The sequence below is a fragment of the Pelobates fuscus genome, chromosome 13 (genome assembly GCF_036172605.1).
Source record: "Pelobates fuscus isolate aPelFus1 chromosome 13, aPelFus1.pri, whole genome shotgun sequence".
Taxonomy (NCBI): Eukaryota; Metazoa; Chordata; class Amphibia; order Anura; family Pelobatidae; genus Pelobates; species Pelobates fuscus.
Window position 1 is genome coordinate 6,466,186 of NC_086329.1, and position 23,980 is coordinate 6,490,165.

At 34.9% G+C, this 23,980-nt stretch overlaps 1 protein-coding gene across 2 annotated transcripts in view; it reads left to right on the forward strand.

The window, feature by feature from the left end:
• The first annotated feature begins 13,854 nt into the window (after positions 1-13,854).
• Positions 13,855-23,980, forward strand: part of LRFN5 (leucine rich repeat and fibronectin type III domain containing 5) — a 208,063-nt gene continuing 197,937 nt past the window's right edge. For both annotated transcript variants that reach the window (XM_063438976.1, XM_063438977.1), the window contains exon 1: positions 13,855-15,281. The gene's annotated coding sequence lies outside the window, so the exon portion shown is untranslated. The remainder of the gene's footprint in view (positions 15,282-23,980) is intronic.

The following is a 23,980-nucleotide window of genomic DNA, read 5'->3' on the forward strand; positions in this document are numbered from 1 at the left end:
CAAGGATAAATAACCAATCACTAAAAATCATTAGACCTCTGCAGAGGGTGTGTTGGAGGTGGTTGCATCTCCAAAATGAGTGTTAACGGTTGTTGACTTGTTTGGGTTTTACGCTTGTTGTAAGTTGAAAAGGTAAAGTGGCACTTGTTAAGCCGTTGATACTTTATGGCAACAACTAAACATTGCAAGATCAATGAACAGGAAAAACAATACTACAATTATTTACAGTTTTGCAATTTGAGGTGACTGGTGATTAATGGGGGGAAAAAAACAAGATTGTTGGGTAAGGGACAACCACTAAATGTTTTTATCCACAGATCAATTTTGAAGTGAATAATAGAGGGGAAAAAAAACAAAACAAAAAAACTCCATATTTATATTTACTGCTCCTTCCTTTTTCCTCTGTTGGTTACTTCTTTCCACTTGATCTGTGAACCAAATGGCAGAAAAATGCACCTATCAATGTAATGAAAAATATATACATAATATTTATATTATGGGCACACTAGATGGGTCGAATGGTTCTTATCTGCCGTCACATTCTATTATGGATATGTGCTTGCAGTACACTGATTGGCCCATTTTGCACTGTTTTTGTTTGTCCAAATTGGTTTTACCAAAATAACTGCATAAGCGATAATTGCCCTCACCAAAACTCTACATTAATTTGGAGGGGGGGGGGGAGGGGGGGGAGGGGGGGGGGTATCCAAATTTTTTAACCGCGCACAAGACTAATATACAGCATTGTCTTATGCTAGGGTGCAAGAAGATATAGCAATAGAAGTTTACATTGATGTTATCTAAACACAGAAAAGTCTGCAGTTCAGCATTGTCTAAAAATATATAGGGAGAACCGACAATTGGAGCCAACACTGATGTTATGTACACACACAGACCAGCAGCTCAGTATGCTCTCACAGTGCAGGAAAATAAGTCAGACGGAGCTCACACTGAGGATTCCTATATACACAGACCAACAGCTCAGCACGAGCTAGGAATCCAAGGAAAGAGAGCGGTTGAAGCTCATTATAATATTGCTCAACAATAACTCTGCACGCCCTCAGTATGCAGGGGAAGGTCATACTTGGAGCTGACACATTGTTTTCTACGAACACCAAAAATATAGCATGTTTACAGAATCCAGAAAGATATGGCAGCTGGTGTAGATATCTCCTATATACTCAGAAACTAACACTCAAAATGCTCTCAGAGTCCAGGGGAATGTGGGGGTAGTTGAGCTGAATTCAATGCATTTATTGTGTAGTATATTTATATTTTAGTATATTTTGCAGTACGCAATGATAGGAGCAATTCCAAGTAAGAATAATTAACTAATTAAAGGAAATACGAGGAGCAGTAGAAAGTCTGTATTTATATAGTATATATATATTTTTTAAATATAGCTATTTTTATGTCCTTATTTTGCCTCTGTCTACGCTTCTTATTTGATCTGTGAATAAATTCAACCTTCACAGCATTACTCAAAAGAAAATTCAAAGTGAATTTCAAATTTAAAGTAAACACATCTGAACGGGACGGTGTTGTTGTAAGACAAAGTGTTCAACGCAGCTGATTTTTGTAGCCTTTATTTAGATATATGCCATGACACACTCTTGTCTCTTAGTTTTGTAGCAGCTCCTTTGACCTCATGACTTGAGTTTTGCTCTAATATGTGTTTACAACAGGGATACCTTATGAAGACAGCCGCGAGTTTTTCCAAATCATGTCCAATCAATTGAATTTGCCACCAGTTGGCTGTCTGCTAATCTGTGACAGTCACACAAAATGGATAAGTGTAGAATTCTTTTAAAAAAATATTTTAAATTATTTTTAAAAATAGGCTGGTTTTCTTTTATTAAGCATTAGCATCACTTTCCAAATAAACTCACTAAATCTAAAATACATGCCAATTAATAATTGAGTAGAACTGTAGCTGAGCCATTTTTTAGTTGCATGGGAATAAGTCACACATGATTTTCTTTGTTTGAGTTATACAATTTCTGTTGTTCCAACGTGATTTTATGATTTAGAACACTTGTAAGACCTTCTCTCTTTCTTTTATATTCACAAAAGAAAATCCACTGATTGCTTTTATTTTAACAATTTTGAAGAAATAGAAACAACAATCTCAAATTATAGCATACATAATAAGTCCCTTACGTAATTTGCATATGCTATTACATGATGTATAAAGCAGCTCCCTAGACCCGTGTTATGTAAGGATGCTTAATTCTTAAGGATTAAAAAGATTTATAGTACAGAATCATAAACAACACATTTTGCTTATCTACTCTTTGTACTCTCTCTTTAAGCTAGCTTTTAATCCATGTAACCCCTGTTATTGTTTGATCTTTAAGGCAATCATATTGGTGAACCCAAGTAATACATTTTAGCTAAATCCAAATATATTAAGTTTAGGCAGCACAGTTAAACTTAACATTAGTTTTACATCATCTGTCCTTTGCAAAACCTTGTAAACTCCTACTGAGTGCATTGTTATAAATATATTTCCGAATATCATGCCTTAACAACATGCTAAATCATTTTATCAACAACGACAGCTAGTTAACATATATGTTATTTCCCAGTTAAGATGTTTATCCACATTTTCTTTTCTACTCCTTTTGTAGAAATTAAGGAAAAATAAAAGATCCTAAAATAAATTTAAAAAAAAACAAAACAAAAAACTGCATAGATATTACTAGACTAAACTCCCTAAGTATGAATAGGCATATGCCATATGACTTTATTTAATTTATCTGGTGCTTTATTTTGACATGTTTACTGTAAGACATTTGTAACAATAGTTTTAATATTGATGGTTAGTAGCTCTTCTTTACTACATATTGAATAAAGAGTAGGCAATCGCTTTGCCATAATGTTGCGTTTAAGGCAAACCATGACCCAAGTATTTCCAGTAAAGAGAAATGTGAACCAGAATCTTTACTGAGCTACATTAAATATATTTCTTAGACATGGCTCTGGGGGAGATGAGTCAGGCTACATCTGTATGCTCTCGTTCTGGTGAACGATCTGCTGTTTAGCCTAAGGCCCCATATGAGTTCATTTTTTATCCAATGTTTTCTCTCTTTTTTCCTTTTTTTATGCTGCTTTGTCACAGGGAGACAATCTGGTTTATTTTTCTATTTATTTATTTATTGCTTTTATTAAGTGACAACATGTGCATTTTTTTTTCTCCCTCTCAACGACAGACGGAGAATATCACTACAAAAAGCTTCAACAACACATTCTATTGAAAAATCATTCCTTCATTATGCTGTTTAAGAATCTTCAAATCTTCTTCTAATAATAGAGTTAATTCGACCTGGGTAAGCACCAGCTGGTAGCAGTGCATCTTCTTATCCTTCCTTTATAAAGGGGATATTTATTTACTATATATATAAAATGAGAAAAAAGACAAATGTCAATGACTTAAAGGTGTACTCTAAGCAAAATACCCACTGTAGATCAGTGAATTATTACAGATCAGTATATTATTACAGCTAAATGTTGTAATCATGTTGACTGGATACTTTGAATAATGAGGAAGTGGTCTCAGGGTGTCATAGAGAGCCCTAAACAGTGTGACATTATAGCTGGTGATGGCAGAGAGACTCTAGGCAAAATAACCACTTGTGTTTATGTAGTGCAGGGGTTATGTGGCCTAAAAGGTCCTTTTACTTACTTCATATGAAGGTGCGTTGGCAAAATGTAGGTCAAAATAGCTGTTTTATTAAGAAATCATAAGGGAATCACATATTGCAAATTGAAGGTCAAGTAAAGATGAATTGGAACAGTTCACCAATTCTATTTTACCAAAAGCTAAATGCAATAAAGGTAAGTAAAGCTTGTTTTGAAAATTAGAACTTGCCTAAAATACTAGAACAATGTTTTTCACTTGACTTTAAATTTTGCACGCTATTTATAGAGCAGGAGATGTTCTACATTAAATACACTGTGACACTTTTTCAGGACGTGTGTGGATAGACTGTGTGAGTTTCAGCCAGGGAAGGTGTGACAAAGTGATTTAACTCCTAAATGGCAAAGAACTGATCAGTGAGACTGCAGGGAAATCGACGTTACACCAAAAACCACTTCATTAAGTTAAAGCTGTTTTGGTGTTTAGAGTGAGCTCTACGATAATCTATATTAATCTCTATATCAGTTCACCTTATCCATTTTTATATGCTTTAACCCCTCATATGTCTTTCTCACTATCACACCAGCCTCTGCTCTTCCGCCCTAGACTATCAGGCCCCCTTTGTATATATGTTCTTTAAAGCTCCATTTTCTCCATCAATAAAACTCCTCCTCATCTCACTCTATAACATCAACTTAAATCAAAGAGTCTGGTTTGCACTCACCATAAGCATCTTTAGAAGTGTTAGACCAATGATTCCCAAACCAGTCCTCAAGGCACCACAACCGACTAGTATTTTGGGATTTTACAGTTGTCTCTAATGTGTTTTTTTTTCTAAAAAACCTTAGACACAACTTGGTAATCCCTAAATATTGGACTGGTAGGGTGCATTGAAGACTGGTTTGAGAACCAAAGTGTTAGACCATTAAAGTGTTTTAAAGATCTATTCAAGGTTATTTACGATTATGACACAACCAGTTGCCTCTACAAATCCAATTTATCAAGGTGCACATTTTTTATTTTTTTTATTGTACAATGTCACTGGAATTGGAATTTTGACTGAATCACTTCTGTATACAAAGAGTTTCTAAAGGATGTTATATAGAACCGATAATGAAATCAAAGATGTTAGAGTGTCGATGAGATAAGTGTTGATAAGGAGGAGACATTGCGGGCGAGACCTGGACAATGGACAGCAACCAGGAGGGAAGGAGACCCTGACCGTATAGTATCCAGCACTCGATACAAAATAAAACAAGGGCATCCATGGTGGATGGCATCCTTAAAAGAGAAAAGATAATATTTTTGATGTATTATCATCAGGGAGAGCAAGTGGAAAGGACTGTTGGATTCAAAAGAGTTTTCACTATTTGAACTTCAAACCTCCTCCTACCTGACAGATGCCTAACAAATTACCTAATTAAACAATATTTTAATTGATTACCATGAAAACTGAAAGCTTTCCAAACTATGTCTTGTACATCATTGATTAATATAGATAATTATTACTGGAGATATTACCAATAGATATTAAGTTCTGGGAGATAATTAATAATTAAACATTTTCTCAATACATGCCAAATAATTAAATTTATTATGAAAATAATATCCTAAATATCCCACAGCCTGCAAACTGTATCCCAGACAAAGTACTGATTCCCACTTTCACACAACTTTAAAGATGATTATAAAGGCTTCTTAAAGTGTCCTGTGCAGCTTGACACACATATCTAATCCACCAGAATGGGTAATATACCTTTAATTACAAAATGAAGAAATTATACAAGAAGTTCTAAATGAAAGTTTTCATTGTCTGGAATTCAATATATTGAATATAATTTGCATTATCCTTGTCAACTCTTAGATAAGTCAGAAATTCAATCCTACCATAAAAGTAAAGTACTTACTATAAATCATTATTATTGTTTACTTTTACATATGAGATTTTTGCTTTTGACGATAATTTTTTTTTCCAGTCTACATCTTAATCTGTCTATACCAGTGACTTGATACCATGGCATGTTCTTACACTCTCCCAGTTAAAGAGACACTGTCGTCGCTATAACTATTTCATCTTATTGAAGTGGTTATAGTGCCTGGAGCCCATTCAGTATTAAAGGGACACTATAGTCACCAGAACAACTACAGCATCATGTAGCGTAAAAGCCTGCAGGCTTTTTAATGTAAACAATGTCTTTTAAGAGAAAAACTGTTTAGATTACTGCCTAGGAACACCTCTAGTGGCATTCACTCAGACGGTCACTATAGGTGCTTCTTTTCTGCTAGGAGACACTGAACATTAATCATAGATATGCATTATTCAATGCCTCTCTATGAGGAGATGTTGATTTGTGCAGAATGGTGTTTTGCCGCATACACAATAGCCTCTAAATGTTTTTCTATGGGGAAGCACTGGATTGGCTAAGGTCATCAATTTCGATTATCTCAGACAATGGGGGGGAACAAGCTGTGGCAGACCCGCACAGCGCTGCAACTAAGGTGAATTATTTAATGTTTTAATGGGGTTAAGGGAGGTCCAGCCACCTAAACTGTGCCTTTAACATTGTAGTGTCAGAAATACACTTTTGTATTCCTGACACTGTAGTGTTCCTTTAACACTTAAAAACTCTAAATGAGGGCCCCAGACCACCCAAGCCCCAACTCCACTGGAGGTTTGGCTTAGGCTGAAGTTAAACACTTCCTTCTAGCTATACCAATTCACACCAACAATGAACGCTGTGATAGGCTGAAAGAAGTCAGCTCACACTCTCAGCCAATCACAGCCACCCTTTTCTGTTTAGGCTAATGCTTCCTCCTTAGCAAAATCAGCACATAGGAGATGGGTTGCTGGGGACTCTCGTTTAAAACATTAAAAACTGTTTAACACTGAATGGAAATACAGTGCCAAGGACCTTCAGACACTATAACCACTTCAATTAGAGTAAACAGTTACAGTGCCTAATCTAATGATTCTTTAGGAGTAACAGGAGTTTCCTGTATTTCTCTTTTTGTATTTGTATTATATTGTATATGTTCATGAGTAGTTTGTGGTATCGTGTATGATACCTATGAATGTGGGCTGTGTTTGGCGGCTGCTTGTGGAATTCTGTGTGTGGATGGATATGTCACAGTGTGTATGTGTGGATCAGTTTGGGGTATTGCATGTGAGAGGCTGCATGTGGGGTTGTGTGCATGTATGTGGGTTGTTAGTGGTGTTGAGTTTGTGGGAATTGTGTGTATGTTTGTGTGTGGGCTGTTTGTATTATTTGTATGGGGGGGCTATTCTGCATCTCTGTGTATATCTAGCAGTGTTGGTGGCTTCCCTGGGTTCCAGTGGGACCAGGCTGGTCAGGTACAGCTCAAGGACAGGAGCTTCAACAGCAGCTGCTGGGCTGCTCTACTACAGTGTGGATTCCCATTCACAAGTGCTGGGAGGATGATCTGAAATCACTTCCTCTATGTGCTGCAATGCATAAATTGAGGATTGTCCTTCACCACCTTTTCGTATTAGCAGATATCTGAAGCCTGTTTGGCTCTAGCATCCTTAAGTGCCGTGCAAAGAAACCTTGAGTGTCATGCATGGCACACGTGCTATATGTTGCCTACCCCCTGTTCTAGATTATAATGTAGTTAGTATTTATGTCAGTTTGCTATTATAAGTAACAGTGAGTTCTGTATAATGCTTAATTAAAATAGAAAGAAAAAAGAAAAGAAAAGAAAAGCCACAACACTAGCAATTCATATGATAAACATATATATGAAAAACATAACAAGGTCAAATACAATGCAATGAAAAAAAAACATGTGTATTATAGTATTTTGTGATTTTATTTTAATAAACCTCATCTCTGAAACCTTGAACTTCAAAGTCTGTTCTTTATTATTAATACTGGGGATTACTGGAAATATTAAAGCTTATAAATAAACAATATAAATATCATTAGGCTCATACTATCACCATCTCTGTACTGTAATATTTTATTATATCATCTCCTTCTCATTGTATAAGTACATATTTTATAACTGCCATGATAATAGGAAAAAGTAGTGACCCTTTGATGTGCGTTGTGCTCTATATAACAGAGAATGTAAGGCTTTTTATAGACAGACAAACATGGAAGTATAGATAGTTTGACGGATGGACAGAAGGAAGGAAAGATAGATAGATAGACAGACAGACAGACAGACAGACAGACAGATAGATAGATAGATAGATAGATAGATAGATAGTTGGACGGAAAGAAGGATGAATAGTTGGCTTACTTGATATACGTAGGATGGATAGATATAGGTTGGATGGATGTATATAGGTTGGATGGATGGATATTGGTTGGATGGATGTATATAGGTTGGATGGATAGATATACGTTGGATGGATAGATATACGTTGGGTGGATGGATATAGGTTGGATGAATGTATATAGGTTGGATAGATAGATATAGGTTGGATGGATGTATATTGGTTGGATGGATGTATATAGGTTGGATGGATAGATATAGGTTGGATGGATATAGGTTGGATGGGTGGATGTATATACGTTGGATGGATGTATATAGGTTGGATGGATGGATATAGTTTGGATGTATATAGTTTGGACGTATGTTTATAGGTTGGATGGATATAGGTTGGATGGATGGATGTATATAAGTTGGATGGATAGATATAGGTTGGATGAATATAGGTTGGATGGGTGGATGTATATAAGTTGGATAGATAGATATAGGTTGGATTGATAGATATAGGTTGGATGAATATAGGTTGGATGGATGGATATAGGTTGGATGGATGGATATAGGTTGGATGAATGGATGTATATAAGTTGGATGGATAGATATAGGTTGGATGTATATAAGTTGGATGGATAGATATAGGTTGGATTGATAGATATAGGTTGGATGGATATAGGTAGGATGGATGGATATAGGTTGGATGGATGGATATAGGTTGGATAGATATAGGTTGGATGGATGGATATAGGTTGGATGGATGGATATAGGTTGGATAGATATAGGTTGGATGGATGGATGCATATAAGTTGGATGAATAGATATAGGTTTGGATGGATATAGGTTGGATGGGTAGATATAGGTTGGATGGATATAGGTTGGATGGATAGATGTAGGTTGGATGGATATAGGTTGGATGGATAGATATAGGTTTGGATGGATATAGGTTGGATGGATAGATATAGGTTGTATGGATATAGGTTGGATGGATAGATATAGGTTGGATGGATATAGTTTGGATGGATAGATATAGGTTGGATGGATATAGGTAGGATGGATGGATATAGTTTGGATGGATAGATATAGGTTGGATGGATATAGGTTGGATTGATAGATATAGGTTGGATGGATATAGGTTGGATGGATAGATATAGGTTGGATGGATATAGGTTGGATGGATAGATATAGGTTGTATGGATATAGGTTGGATTGATAGATATAGGTTGTATGGATATAGGTTGGATGGATAGATATAGGTTGGATGGATATAGTTTGGATGGATAGATATAGGTTGGATGGATATAGGTAGGATGGATAGATATAGGTTGGATGGATATAGGTTGGATGGATAGATATAGGTTGTATGGATATAGGTTGGATTGATAGATATAGGTTGTATGGATATAGGTTGGATGGATAGATATAGGTTGGATGGATATAGTTTGGATGGATAGATATAGGTTGGATGGATATAGGTAGGATGGATGGATATAGTTTGGATGGATAGATATAGGTTGGATGGATATAGGTTGGATTGATAGATATAGGTTGGATGGATATAGGTAGGATGGATGGATATAGGTTGGATGGATGGATATAGGTTGGATAGATATAGGTTGGATGGATGGATATAGGTTGGATGGATGGATATAGGTTGGATAGATATAGGTTGGATGGATGGATGCATATAAGTTGGATGAATAGATATAGGTTTGGATGGATATAGGTTGGATGGGTAGATATAGGTTGGATGGATATAGGTTGGATGGATAGATGTAGGTTGGATGGATATAGGTTGGATGGATAGATATAGGTTTGGATGGATATATGTTGGATGGATAGATATAGGTTGTATGGATATAGGTTGGATGGATATAGTTTGGATGGATAGATATAGGTTGGATGGATATAGGTAGGATGGATGGATATAGTTTGGATGGATAGATATAGGTTGGATGGATATAGGTTGGATGGATAGATATAGGTTGTATGGATATAGGTTGGATGGATAGATATAGGTTGTATGGATATAGGTTGGATGGATGGATATAGGTTGGATGGATATAGGTTGGATGGATAGATATAGGTTGGATGGATATAGGTTGGATTGATAGATATAGGTTGGATGGATATAGTTTGGATGGATAGATATAGGTTGGATGGATATAGGTAGGATGGATGGATATAGTTTGGATGGATAGATATAGGTTGGATGGATATAGGTTGGATTGATAGATATAGGTTGGATGGATATAGGTTGGATGGATAGATATAGGTTGGATGGATATAGGTTGGATTGATAGATATAGGTTGGATGGATATAGGTTGGATGGATAGATATAGGTTGGATGGATATAGGTTGGATGGATAGATATAGGTTGTATGGATATAGGTTGGATTGATAGATATAGGTTGGATGGATATAGGTTGGATGGATAGATGTAGGTTGGATGGATATAGGTTGGATTGATAGATATAGGTTGGATGGATATAGGTTGGATTGATAGATATAGGTTGGATGGATATAGTTTGGATGTATGCATATAGGTTGCCGTATGCAGTAGCAGATGAAGTAGAGATTAAAGCAGAACCAAGTCCACATTTAGAACAAACAAAAAGTACTTTTTACATTTGAAAACAAACTTCCTTTTTCTATAGCCAATTATATTTAATAATATCAATGTGTGTCTTCGCAGTTCTAAAACAAACTTACCTTGTCCGCAACTGTCATCAAGTTTGCCATTACCACTAGTTAACACAGATGAAAGAAAATTACTATATAGCAATGAAGGTGCCAGATGCGGTGGATTCCTCTCTTAATATTCTAAATTCAATCAAAAGAAAGAAAGAAAGAAAGATAATAAAAAGAAGAAAAACGCCACCAGTCTGATGTCTGATACATTCTACATTTTTTTTGTAAAGTAACATCAGTGCATATGGCAATAGTAATGGCATTCTGTCTAATTTGGTTTTATCTTAGGTAAGTTATCCAAGGCATAGTTTTTCATTACATTTGGAACACCTTCCTCTCAGTATGGTATCTAATAAATCCCATTGTAGCACTGTGTCAATTAAACAAGTACAATTAGAGTGTGATCACATAACCTTATTAACTCGATATTAAATCTAAACAGCAAGGCTATCACTGTGAAAATACATGACCTTACCTACTGATTAAAGCAAGATTAGAAAGATATTGATCAGCTATTCCAGCACATTAGTCATCTTTAGACTCACACCAGCGCTCACTTTTCCCATACAAATTCAATTATGCAATTTATATCAATAAACAACACAAAGTAACCGGGGACAAACTTTAAAAAAAAAATAATTCAGATATAAATCCCAGGGATTTAGTACCCACCGGGCCATAAATTGACCAAAGCAAAGCAGCTAGTATTCTTTGAAAAGGTATCATTTTTAGATACATTCTATTGGTCCATATTGTGATTGCTCCTTTTGTACCACTTTGCTCCAGAACAGCATCTATTTGGCCTTGATAACTAGAGTTCAATGTGTCAGATCAGGGGTGACCTAAAGGTAGACCACCCCTGCTCTTACAGAAACTGAAGCTTTCTTCATGCAACCCTAGCACTCAGGCTACCAGAGGATTGTGGGAGTTGTTGGACAAATGCTGGGGCTCTGCCTTTTCAATACTCGAGCATTAGATACATTTAGCATTGAGCTCACAGTTCACAGTATGCATGGCAAGAACTTAGATTAGTTGGAGATTAAACAGGTTTATTTGCTAGATAATCCTTCTGAAATTAAAGATTAAAGCTCAATTAGGTATCACAAGATGTAATAAATTAGCCACATATAAATAAATCTGGAAGCTGACTTGATATAATATATCAGTATATCATAAAAAGACATAGTTTAATTTTCCAGTAGTTATACATTATAAATGTGTGAATTATACAAACATGCATTTAAACAGGGACAGTTACACAAACATTTAAACATGAACAGCAGTCAGCACATAGAGTCATGTAAATTACCTGTCCCTAAACTTGAAAAGCACGTGTTACATCCTACCATGACTTGTCACATTGTCCTAATGTGTCATTCTCAGTTGAAATCTCTCCTTGGTACATTGAGTTGAAGGCAAGACCAAGATTGCAATGCAACACCATCCAGGGCTGTAAATTCTCTTGATCCATTATAACACACCCAGAACCACTGCTATTCAGGAGCAGCACAAAGGAAGGATTTCAACAAACAGGAAGATTTCAAGAAACAAAGTGAGAGAAACCCCCCTGGAGAGATGAGAAACAGCCAGTCCATAGCTTTGTGCTGTGTTGGTCTCAGTAGGAAGTACAGTGTAGTTTAGGTGCACTGAAGCTGGGAGTGGATGGGAGGGTGCACTATATCCATTAGAAGCATTGCCTGTCAGCTAAAGAACTAACAGTATGCTATATCTATCTACCCTGCCATAGTCCTGCCTCCAAAGCCCTGAGTCAAATGACTCTATATGTGTCTTACTCCTCTGTGACTGCCACTCTGGACAGAACTGCTGAGATTTACTGCAACTGGATTAGGGTTTATGAGTTCTTAGTTTTTATGGCTACATTCTATGGAAACACGCTCTCTCTCTCTCTCCTTTCTCCCACCCAAGAACAAACACAGACAAACACACCTAAGAACAAACATACACAAACCCACCCAAGAACAAACACACACAAGCCCACCCAACTACCCCTTCCTCACTATATAACAAAACCTATCACCCTATAAAAATCCTGATCAGTACAGATCACCAGACAGATCAAGGATTATTCTTATCCCCTTGACCTTGAGTTTCAGGATTTCCCTTTAAAAGCTACACAATATATTAGTTTATATTTAACCCCAAGAGGTTCTGCATCACCTCACTAAAATGTTATCCCTAATGTGGAGAAACAGATCTAAATCCTGATTTAACATATAGACTCTGAGATATGACCTATCTGCATGACAACCATCAATTATTCTGGGACACTCCTAATTTTAACTAAGGATTCTGCAGATATGTGTGTTGATTATTCTTTAGTGGGATGAGTTCTGCAGGATCTGACTTTTCATTGTTTTATTTAACCCCAATTTCCCTATAAGTCCTCTATACTTTACTGAGCAGAGTACCTGTTTCATGATCCTGATCTATAAAACTCCCAAAGACAATCTGCAAGAATTATTTATTTAAATTCTTAATTATTCTAAACAAAAACCTTATTAATGTGCTGTTACTATTATTTCCTTTGATTCCATTCTGACGTTTCTAATATTAAAGAGGTTCTGCAGTAGCTGTGTTTGATCCTGTTTCACAGCACGGGGATATTACACAGATTTAGCTGAGAAGGCAGTGTGCATTACAGAGCCTACAACACAAATATCTGCTTTAACACAATATTCCCAATCCTCTGAGACAGCTGCCCATAATCCTTCACATTCTATTCCCATATAGTCACACTGTATCTCTTAATGAACATTCTAATCTTTCATTTTAAAATAATCTGCCCAGCATCCCAGCCTCACATACACAGGGACTCCCAACCCCTAGCATTGCCATCTAACCACTGCAATGATTTCTTCCACTAACTGTATCTTTAAATTCATTTAAATAAAAACATGTTTCATTGTTACCTATGTGTAAATGTAATGAAAAGCCATGATCTGCAGCCAGTAAAGGGGTTCTAAAAGATTATTTCTACACTAAGATCAGGATCAATACCCAGGAGTCCAAGATACATCAAAGTCCTGAGTTTGTTTGTTTTCCCCTGAATTTTCACTAGTCATTTTCCCTAAATGTTTGCTTGTCTTGTTCCTGAATCTCTCCTTGACGTAGTTGCTGTGATTACTGGTCACTAATCCTCTTATGCTGCTAAAGAGGTAGAAAAAAAGGGTTCTGAAGAAAAGCACCCCTTCTCCCCCTCCCTGCCATTCTCTCTCTCTCTTTATCTCTCTCTCTCTCTCTCTTTCTCCCTCTCTTTATCCCTCCCTCTCTCCCTTTCTTTCTCTCTCTCTCTGTTTCTCTCTCCCTTTCGCTCCCTCTCTTTTCCCTGTTTTTTCTCCTCCTGGGGACTGGAGCCACGTCCATTGCATTCAATCACTCTTAGGATTAACTCAGCGTGGAGGCTGAGCTGGGGGATGTGCTAGGTGCAGCCTTGCAATGCTGCCTGCTGAGATTTGATCTGACTTCCCCATTCCAGCCACTTGATCGCTCTCACTGCAGAGAGCCTGGGCTCAGCTTGCCTAATGCAGAGTAAAATCCCTGCTCACCGCCTCCCAGGGCTGCTGCCTCCATGCCCAGCCAGGGCTTGGGATGTCATGAGTCCCCAGACCTCTGTCTGTCCCCAAAGGCTCCTGGAGCCCTGCTGGAGACACTGAGTGGCCCTCCTGTGTCATGATCTACAGCATGCTCTTGTTGTTCCATCCAGGCAGGGGGAGGTGGTTGTCTGAGCTGCACAGACGCCCATCAGAGGGGGATTTTCTTAATTTCTTCCTTTCCTCGACAAGTGGATGAGCGAGAGCCTGGCAGAGGAGAGGCTGGAGATGCTGTGAGTTGGAGTCACTGAGCCCAGCATTGCCCTGTAGTCACACAGCAGCCTGGCAGGGGGACTGGAAAGGCGCATCCCTGCCCTGACCTTCAGCACTTTCCTTCAGCACCTTGGACAGCGGCTGAACTGGTTACTGTATCACCCGCTCATTGGAACATTCTAATCCCAGCTACACCCTGGATTGGGAGAATATCAGGTCCTCCTGAATGGATGCTAGCCTAGTGGGTGCTGTTCTGGGCAAGGTGCCTGGCTTCTTCTCAAGGCTGACTGCTTGGGAATAAGGGTTTAAGGATTCGCCTGGTACACGAACATTGCAAGGTCAAACCCTGATCTATATATATATATATTGCATTGGATATTTACAGAATCACAGCAGCTGTTTGGGAAAGTGAATTGCCTCTCTTGGATTAAATCCCTAAAGGGTGCCCCATGAACACCTTTCAAACTGTTGTTTGTTGGGGATTTCTGTGCACCGTGATGCCCCACACAGCCCAGCTTGCTGGGTGTTACCAGGGTGCCAGCTAAATGTGGGGTGATCAAAGATGCTGTGCCCTACAGATGGTACCCCTTGCATTTTTCTCTGCGTTGGAGAGGATTTTACCAAACCATTCCCATTGCAGCTTCCTTGCTAACCCACTGGCTGACAGCCCCTCTCACTTCCAATGATGAAATCTACTGGGATTACATTACAATCTGCTCCTTTGGTGAAACAAAACAGAGTAGCATTGTAGAATGCCAGTGCTGGGTTATGGCAAAGGGCATAGAAGTTACCAGATACCAAATTGCAAGACTGTAAGATCTACCAGGAGATATCTAGTGATAATTATATCTGCAGGTAAAAAGTACATCTGCAATCACCTTTACTCTGGAGGACCCAGGTAAACATGAACCTTAATCTTTCCTTAGTATGTCTCTGTGATGTGTTTTTCTGTGTCTCTGTGGCTGCATTGCAGGCTGTTTTACTTATTAATGCTTTTTCGCATTTGTATGGCAGAAGCTTGAATACCCAAGGGCAAGTGATGTATATGATGTACTGGAGGAATAATTTCTATTAAATGGGAATTAAATCTATACCTGAGCACTTAATCTGTGCATGGAATATGGGGATAGGCTTGCAAAGCATAGCTGGAGAGACAGCTATCTGCAGTGTGCACCAAAAATCTGTCAGTGACAAAGGAAATTTCAGGTTAATTCTGAATGATTTCAAGTGAGAATAACATAGTGTTGCAGTAAAAAGCAGACATACAACTGTACAGATTAGCTAGAACCCAGCAGTCATCTAAAACATAATCTACTGCATCTTTCCAGTTTGAGATCATCCCTGTATTATATGTAATAAGCTCTTGCTATTTAGAATTGTGTTCATGTGTAAAAAAATATATATATAGATCAGTTATTCCCACTTCTAGCAGTAAATGAATGTGGGATCACTCTAGTTATGTAACCTAGGCAGATGGTTTAGAGACTAGGGGGGGGGGGGGGGGTTCTTGGGGGAGGCGCATTATTTTAAGCAAATATAACAAAAAATAAGGCCTGGATTTTAAAATTAGCTTGTTTATTACTTGTATCTTTTTGCACACTTTAAAATGTATGCTGGGAAGATTGAGAAATAATGCACAACCATGCAATAAAGGTTACGTTTAATAATACTCTGTTTTTGGCAACATAGTTTGAGTGTACGAGATAATGCACTTACAGTACAAACCATACTCATAAATGTTTCATTTTTATGGAGTAGAAGAGGTTAATAATTCAGATGCATTATGCTTTATTTGTCTGGGTGTTTTTATAGCCTAGAACACTGGCAGTCATAAATTTAATAAGACATGCTTTACATATTGGCCTTGTACTAATTGAGATTTGCATTTTTTTCTTTTAAAGAAGGGGAGAAAGGGTGATTAGAAAAGGGATCACACTCTTTTTTTTTTTAAGCAGATTTTGGAAAATATGAACCAGTTTTCACATATTTCCATATGATGGCATTTGCTGCCCAGTGGATACAGGAATGAAGCAAGTGGCTGTTTGCACTATCTCTCACAGGTTGGGGGTGCCAGTGGGCCACTTATAAGCATATCCTCTACCTGGTAGACATAACCCCTGCTTTGCCAGATTCTCACTTTCTTAAAGGATCTTGATCCAGTAACGGTATGAATATGGAGGGGAAGCCTGCCATATTCAGCATTTGAAATGTGGAATTAACACCTGCCATGCCAGGCAGGGGATAAAAGATACAATTTTGGCACTAAAGGATAAAAATAGTTTTGTTTTTTACCTTCTAATACCCATGTGGGTTGATTTACTTAAAGGTTCTTGATTTGTGATTACTTTGTTGTGTAGTTATGAAATGCTCTGTTAAAGGGATGCAAAGATTAAAAAGATTAACGTGAAGATCCAAGTCATTCATTTTACCAGACGCCCCTTCTTAAGATCAATCACAAGTAGCTTTAAATTCCAAAGTAGCTTTAAGATCATGGGTGTCAAATCATGCATTGTAATTTGACCCAGAGCTGAAGAGACAGTGATGCGCCCAACACTTTCCAGAGGAATACATTGTGTGTTTCCATAAACACTTGTGATCCTTTTCAAAATGATCTCAAGATATTTGGCTAGAAATGATTGTAAATGTCTCCTTGCAAAGCACCTCACTAATTATGAAATCCCCCTGTCTTAATTATTCCTGCATTTAAAATGTTGCATTGAATAAATACGTTCTTAACAATAACGAGCTCTATAATTTCCGTGGATTCAGATACGATTGTCAATCAGATCTTGTTGTCCAAGGGTGGCAAAAAAGCAGATAGCTTGATGTTGGAGAATTACAACTCAGGTGATCCTTCCACAGAACATCCAGTTAGGAGCATCTGCATTTTAGCTACCCTTGTTTTATAGATTGGTCAGTTTGGTTAGAGGGATATGGATAGATAACTATGAAACTCTCTGGAAAGATTGTCTTATCTATCTGAGATAATCTGGGAGGACTACTGCCCATTTCTGTCCCATAAGCAAATTGTTTCTCTCTCTCTTCCTCTCTGATGCCAATTAAATAGTCTTGTTGTTATTTCGAGCCCAAGGCTGCTGATTCCCAGTCATACACACCCCCTCCCAATTTTTTTTCCTCCCTATTCCATGTGATTCGTAAGAAGAACCCACGCCATTTTTGTGGTGCCCTCTACAACCATTAAACAACACAGATTTACATTAAATCAGAGCAGGGTGACATATTTATGCATCACCCCTCCTTCCTTGGGAAGGATTCTTGTACATGTCAGTTATTCAGATTGCAGACTTCACATGCAACTGCGGAAGAGAGAGCGAGGGGGGAACTGGAGGGTGGGGAGAGAGTCAGAGGAGGGAAGGTAGAACAGATAGAGACAGAGAGTGGTAGAGCAAGGTATACACCAGTACACAGAAACAGTGACACAATAATGTAGCAAGGTCTATATATATATATACATACTAGTACACAGAAACAGTGACACAATAATGTAGCAAGGTATATATATACATACTAGTACACAGAAACAGTGACACAATAATGTAGCAAGGTCTATATATATACATACTAGTACACAGAAACAGTGACACAATAATGTAGCAAGGTATATATATATATATATATATATATAAATATACATACTAGAACACAGAAACAGTGACACAATAATGTAGCAAGGTATATATATACATACTAGTACACAGAAACAGTGACACAGTAATGTAGCAAGGTATATATATACATACTAGAACACAGAAACAGTGACACAATAATGTAGCAAGGTCTATATATATACATACTAGAACACAGAAACAGTGACACAATAATGTAGCAAGGTATATATACATACTAGTACACAGAAACAGTGACACAATAATGTAGCAAGGTATATATATATATATATATATATATATATATACATACTAGTACACAGAAACAGTGACAATAATGTAGCAAGGTATATATATATATATATATATATATATATATATATATATATATATATATATATATATATATATATATATACATACTAGTACACAGAAACAGTGACACAGTAATGTAGCAAGGTATATATATACATACTAGTACACAGAAACAGTGACACAATAATGTAGCAAGGTCTATATATATACATACTAGTACACAGAAACAGTGACACAATAATGTAGCAAGGTATATATATAGATACATACTAGTACACAGAAACAGTGACACAGTAATGTAGCAAGGTATATATATATATATATACATACTAGTACACAGAAACAGTGACACAATAATGTAGCAAGGTATATATATATATATATATACATACTAGTACACAGAAACAGTGACACAATAATGTAGCAAGGTATATATATATATATATATATATATATACATACTAGTACACAGAAACAGTGACACAGTAATGTAGCAAGGTATATATATACATACTAGTACACAGAAACAGTGACACAATAATGTAGCAAGGTATATATATATATATATATATACATACTAGTACACAGAAACAGTGACACAATAATGTAGCAAGGTATATATATATATATATATACATACTAGTACACAGAAACAGTGACAATAATGTAGCAAGGTATATATATATATATATATACATACTAGTACACAGAAACAGTGACACAGTAATGTAGCAAGGTATATATATACATACTAGTACACAGAAACAGTGACACAATAATGTAGCAAGGTCTATATATATACATACTAGTACACAGAAACAGTGACACAATAATGTAGCAAGGTATATATATATATATATATATACATACTAGTACACAGAAACAGTGACACAGTAATGTAGCAAGGTATATATATATATATACATACTAGTACACAGAAACAGTGACACAATAATGTAGCAAGGTATATATATATATATATATATATATATATACATACTAGTACACAGAAACAGTGACACAATAATGTAGCAAGGTATATATATATATATATATATATATACATACTAGTACACAGAAACAGTGACAGAATAATGTAGCAAGGTATATATATATATATATATATATATATATATATATATTACATACTAGTACACAGAAACAGTGACACAGTAATGTAGCAAGGTATATATATACATACTAGTACACAGAAACAGTGACACAATAATGTAGCAAGGTCTATATATATACATACTAGTACACAGAAACAGTGACACAATAATGTAGCAAGGTATATATATATATATATATATACATACTAGTACACAGAAACAGTGACAATAATGTAGCAAGGTATATATATATATATATATACATACTAGTACACAGAAACAGTGACACAGTAATGTAGCAAGGTATATATATACATACTAGTACACAGAAACAGTGACACAATAATGTAGCAAGGTCTATATATATACATACTAGTACACAGAAACAGTGACACAATAATGTAGCAAGGTATATATATATATATATATATATACATACTAGTACACAGAAACAGTGACAATAATGTAGCAAGGTATATATATATATATATATATACATACTAGTACACAGAAACAGTGACACAGTAATGTAGCAAGGTATATATATACATACTAGTACACAGAAACAGTGACACAATAATGCAGCAAGGTATATATATATATATATATATATATATATACATACTAGTACACAGAAACAGTGACACAGTAATGTAGCAAGGTATATATATACATACTAGTACACAGAAACAGTGACACAATAATGTAGCAAGGTATATATATATATATATATATATACATACTAGTACACAGAAACAGTGACACAGTAATGTAGCAAGGTATATATATATACATACTAGTACACAGAAACAGTAACACAATAATGTAGCAAGGTATATATATATATACATACTAGTACACAGAAACAGTGACACAGTAATGTAGCAAGGTATATATATATATATATATATATTTATATATATATATACATACTAGTACACAGAAACAGTGACACAATAATGTAGCAAGGTATATATATATATATATATATACATACTAGTACACAGAAACAGTGACACAGTAATGTAGCAAGGTATATATATACATACTAGTACACAGAAACAGTGACACAGTAATGTAGCAAGGTATATATATATATATATATATATATATATATATATATATATATATACATACTAGTACACAGAAACAGTGACACAATAATGTAGCAAGGTATATATACATACTAGTACACAGAAACAGTGACACAATAATGTAGCAATGTATATATATATATATATATATATATATATATATATATATACATACTAGTACACAGAAACAGTGACACAGTAATGTAGCAAGGTATATATATATACATACTAGTACACAGAAAAAGTGACACAATAATGTAGCAAGGTATATATATATATATATATATATATACATACTAGTACACAGAAACAGTGACACAGTAATGTAGCAAGGTATATATATACATACTAGTACACAGAAACAGTGAAACAGTAATGTAGCAAGGTATATATATACATACTAGTACACAGAAACAGTAACACAATAATGCTGCAAGGTATATATATATATATATATATAGATACTAGTACACAGAAACAGTGACACAGTAATGTAGCAAGGTCTATATATATACATACTAGTACACAGAAACAGTGACACAGTAATGTAGCAAGGTATATATATATATACATACTAGTACACAGAAACAGTGACACAGTAATGTAGCAAGGTATATATATACATACTAGTAAAAAGAAACAGTGACACAATAATGTAGCAAGGTATATATATATATATATATATATATATATATATATATATATACATACTAGTACACAGAAACAGTGACACAATAATGTAGCAAGGTATATATATACATACTAGTACACAGAAACAGTAACACAATAATGCAGCAATGTATATATATATATATACATACTAGTACACAGAAACAGTGACACAGTAATGTAGAAAGGTATATATATACATACTAGTACACAGAAACAGTGACACAGTAATGTAGCAAGGTATATATATATATATATACATACTAGTACACAGAAACAGTGACACAGTAATGTAGCCAGGTATATATATATATATATACATACTAGTACACAGAAACAGTGACACAATAATGTAGCAAGGTATATATATATATATATATATATATATATATATATATACATACTAGTACACAGAAACAGTGACACAGTAATGTAGCAAGGTATATATACATACTAGTACACAGAAACAGTGACACAATAATGTAGCAAGGTATATATATACATACTAGTACACAGAAACAGTGACACAGTAATGTAGCAAGGTATATATATATACATACTAGTACACAGAAACAGTGACACAGTAATGTAGCAAGGTATATATATACATACTAGTACACAGAAACAGTAACACAATAATGTAGCAAGGTATATATATATATATATATATATATATATACATACTAGTACACAGAAACAGTGACACAGTAATGTAGCAAGGTATATATATATATATATATATATATATATATATACATACTAGTACACAGAAACAGTGACACAGTAATGTAGCAAGGTATATATATACATACTAGTACACAGAAACAGTGACACAGTAATGTAGCAAGGTATATATATATATATATATATATATATATATATATATATATATATATATATATATATACATACTAGTACACAGAAACAGTGACACAGTAATGTAGCAAGGTATATATATATATATATATATATATATATATATACATACTAGTACACAGAAACAGTGACACAATAATGTAGCAAGGTATATATATATATATATATATATATATATATATATATATATATATATACATACTAGTACACAGAAACAGTGACACAGTAATGTAGCAAGGTATATATATACATACTAGTACACAGAAACAGTGACACAATAATGTAGCAAGGTATATATATATATATATATATATACATACTAGTACACAGAAACAGTGACACAGTAATGTAGCAAGGTATATATATATACATACTAGTACACAGAAACAGTAACACAATAATGTAGCAAGGTATATATATATATACATACTAGTACACAGAAACAGTGACACAGTAATGTAGCAAGGTATATATATATATATATATATATATTTATATATATATATACATACTAGTACACAGAAACAGTGACACAATAATGTAGCAAGGTATATATATATATATATATATACATACTAGTACACAGAAACAGTGACACAGTAATGTAGCAAGGTATATATATACATACTAGTACACAGAAACAGTGACACAGTAATGTAGCAAGGTATATATATATATATATATATATATATATATATATATATATATATATATATATATACATACTAGTACACAGAAACAGTGACACAATAATGTAGCAAGGTATATATACATACTAGTACACAGAAACAGTGACACAATAATGTAGCAATGTATATATATATATATATATATATATATATATATATACATACTAGTACACAGAAACAGTGACACAGTAATGTAGCAAGGTATATATATATACATACTAGTACACAGAAAAAGTGACACAATAATGTAGCAAGGTATATATATATATATATATATATATATACATACTAGTACACAGAAACAGTGACACAGTAATGTAGCAAGGTATATATATACATACTAGTACACAGAAACAGTGAAACAGTAATGTAGCAAGGTATATATATACATACTAGTACACAGAAACAGTAACACAATAATGCTGCAAGGTATATATATATATATATATATAGATACTAGTACACAGAAACAGTGACACAGTAATGTAGCAAGGTCTATATATATACATACTAGTACACAGAAACAGTGACACAGTAATGTAGCAAGGTATATATATATATACATACTAGTACACAGAAACAGTGACACAGTAATGTAGCAAGGTATATATATACATACTAGTAAAAAGAAACAGTGACACAATAATGTAGCAAGGTATATATATATATATATATATATATATATATATATATACATACTAGTACACAGAAACAGTGACACAATAATGTAGCAAGGTATATATATACATACTAGTACACAGAAACAGTAACACAATAATGCAGCAATGTATATATATATATATACATACTAGTACACAGAAACAGTGACACAGTAATGTAGAAAGGTATATATATACATACTAGTACACAGAAACAGTGACACAGTAATGTAGCAAGGTATATATATATATATACATACTAGTACACAGAAACAGTGACACAGTAATGTAGCCAGGTATATATATATATATATACATACTAGTACACAGAAACAGTGACACAATAATGTAGCAAGGTATATATATATATATATATATATATATATATATATACATACTAGTACACAGAAACAGTGACACAGTAATGTAGCAAGGTATATATACATACTAGTACACAGAAACAGTGACACAATAATGTAGCAAGGTATATATATACATACTAGTACACAGAAACAGTGACACAGTAATGTAGCAAGGTATATATATATACATACTAG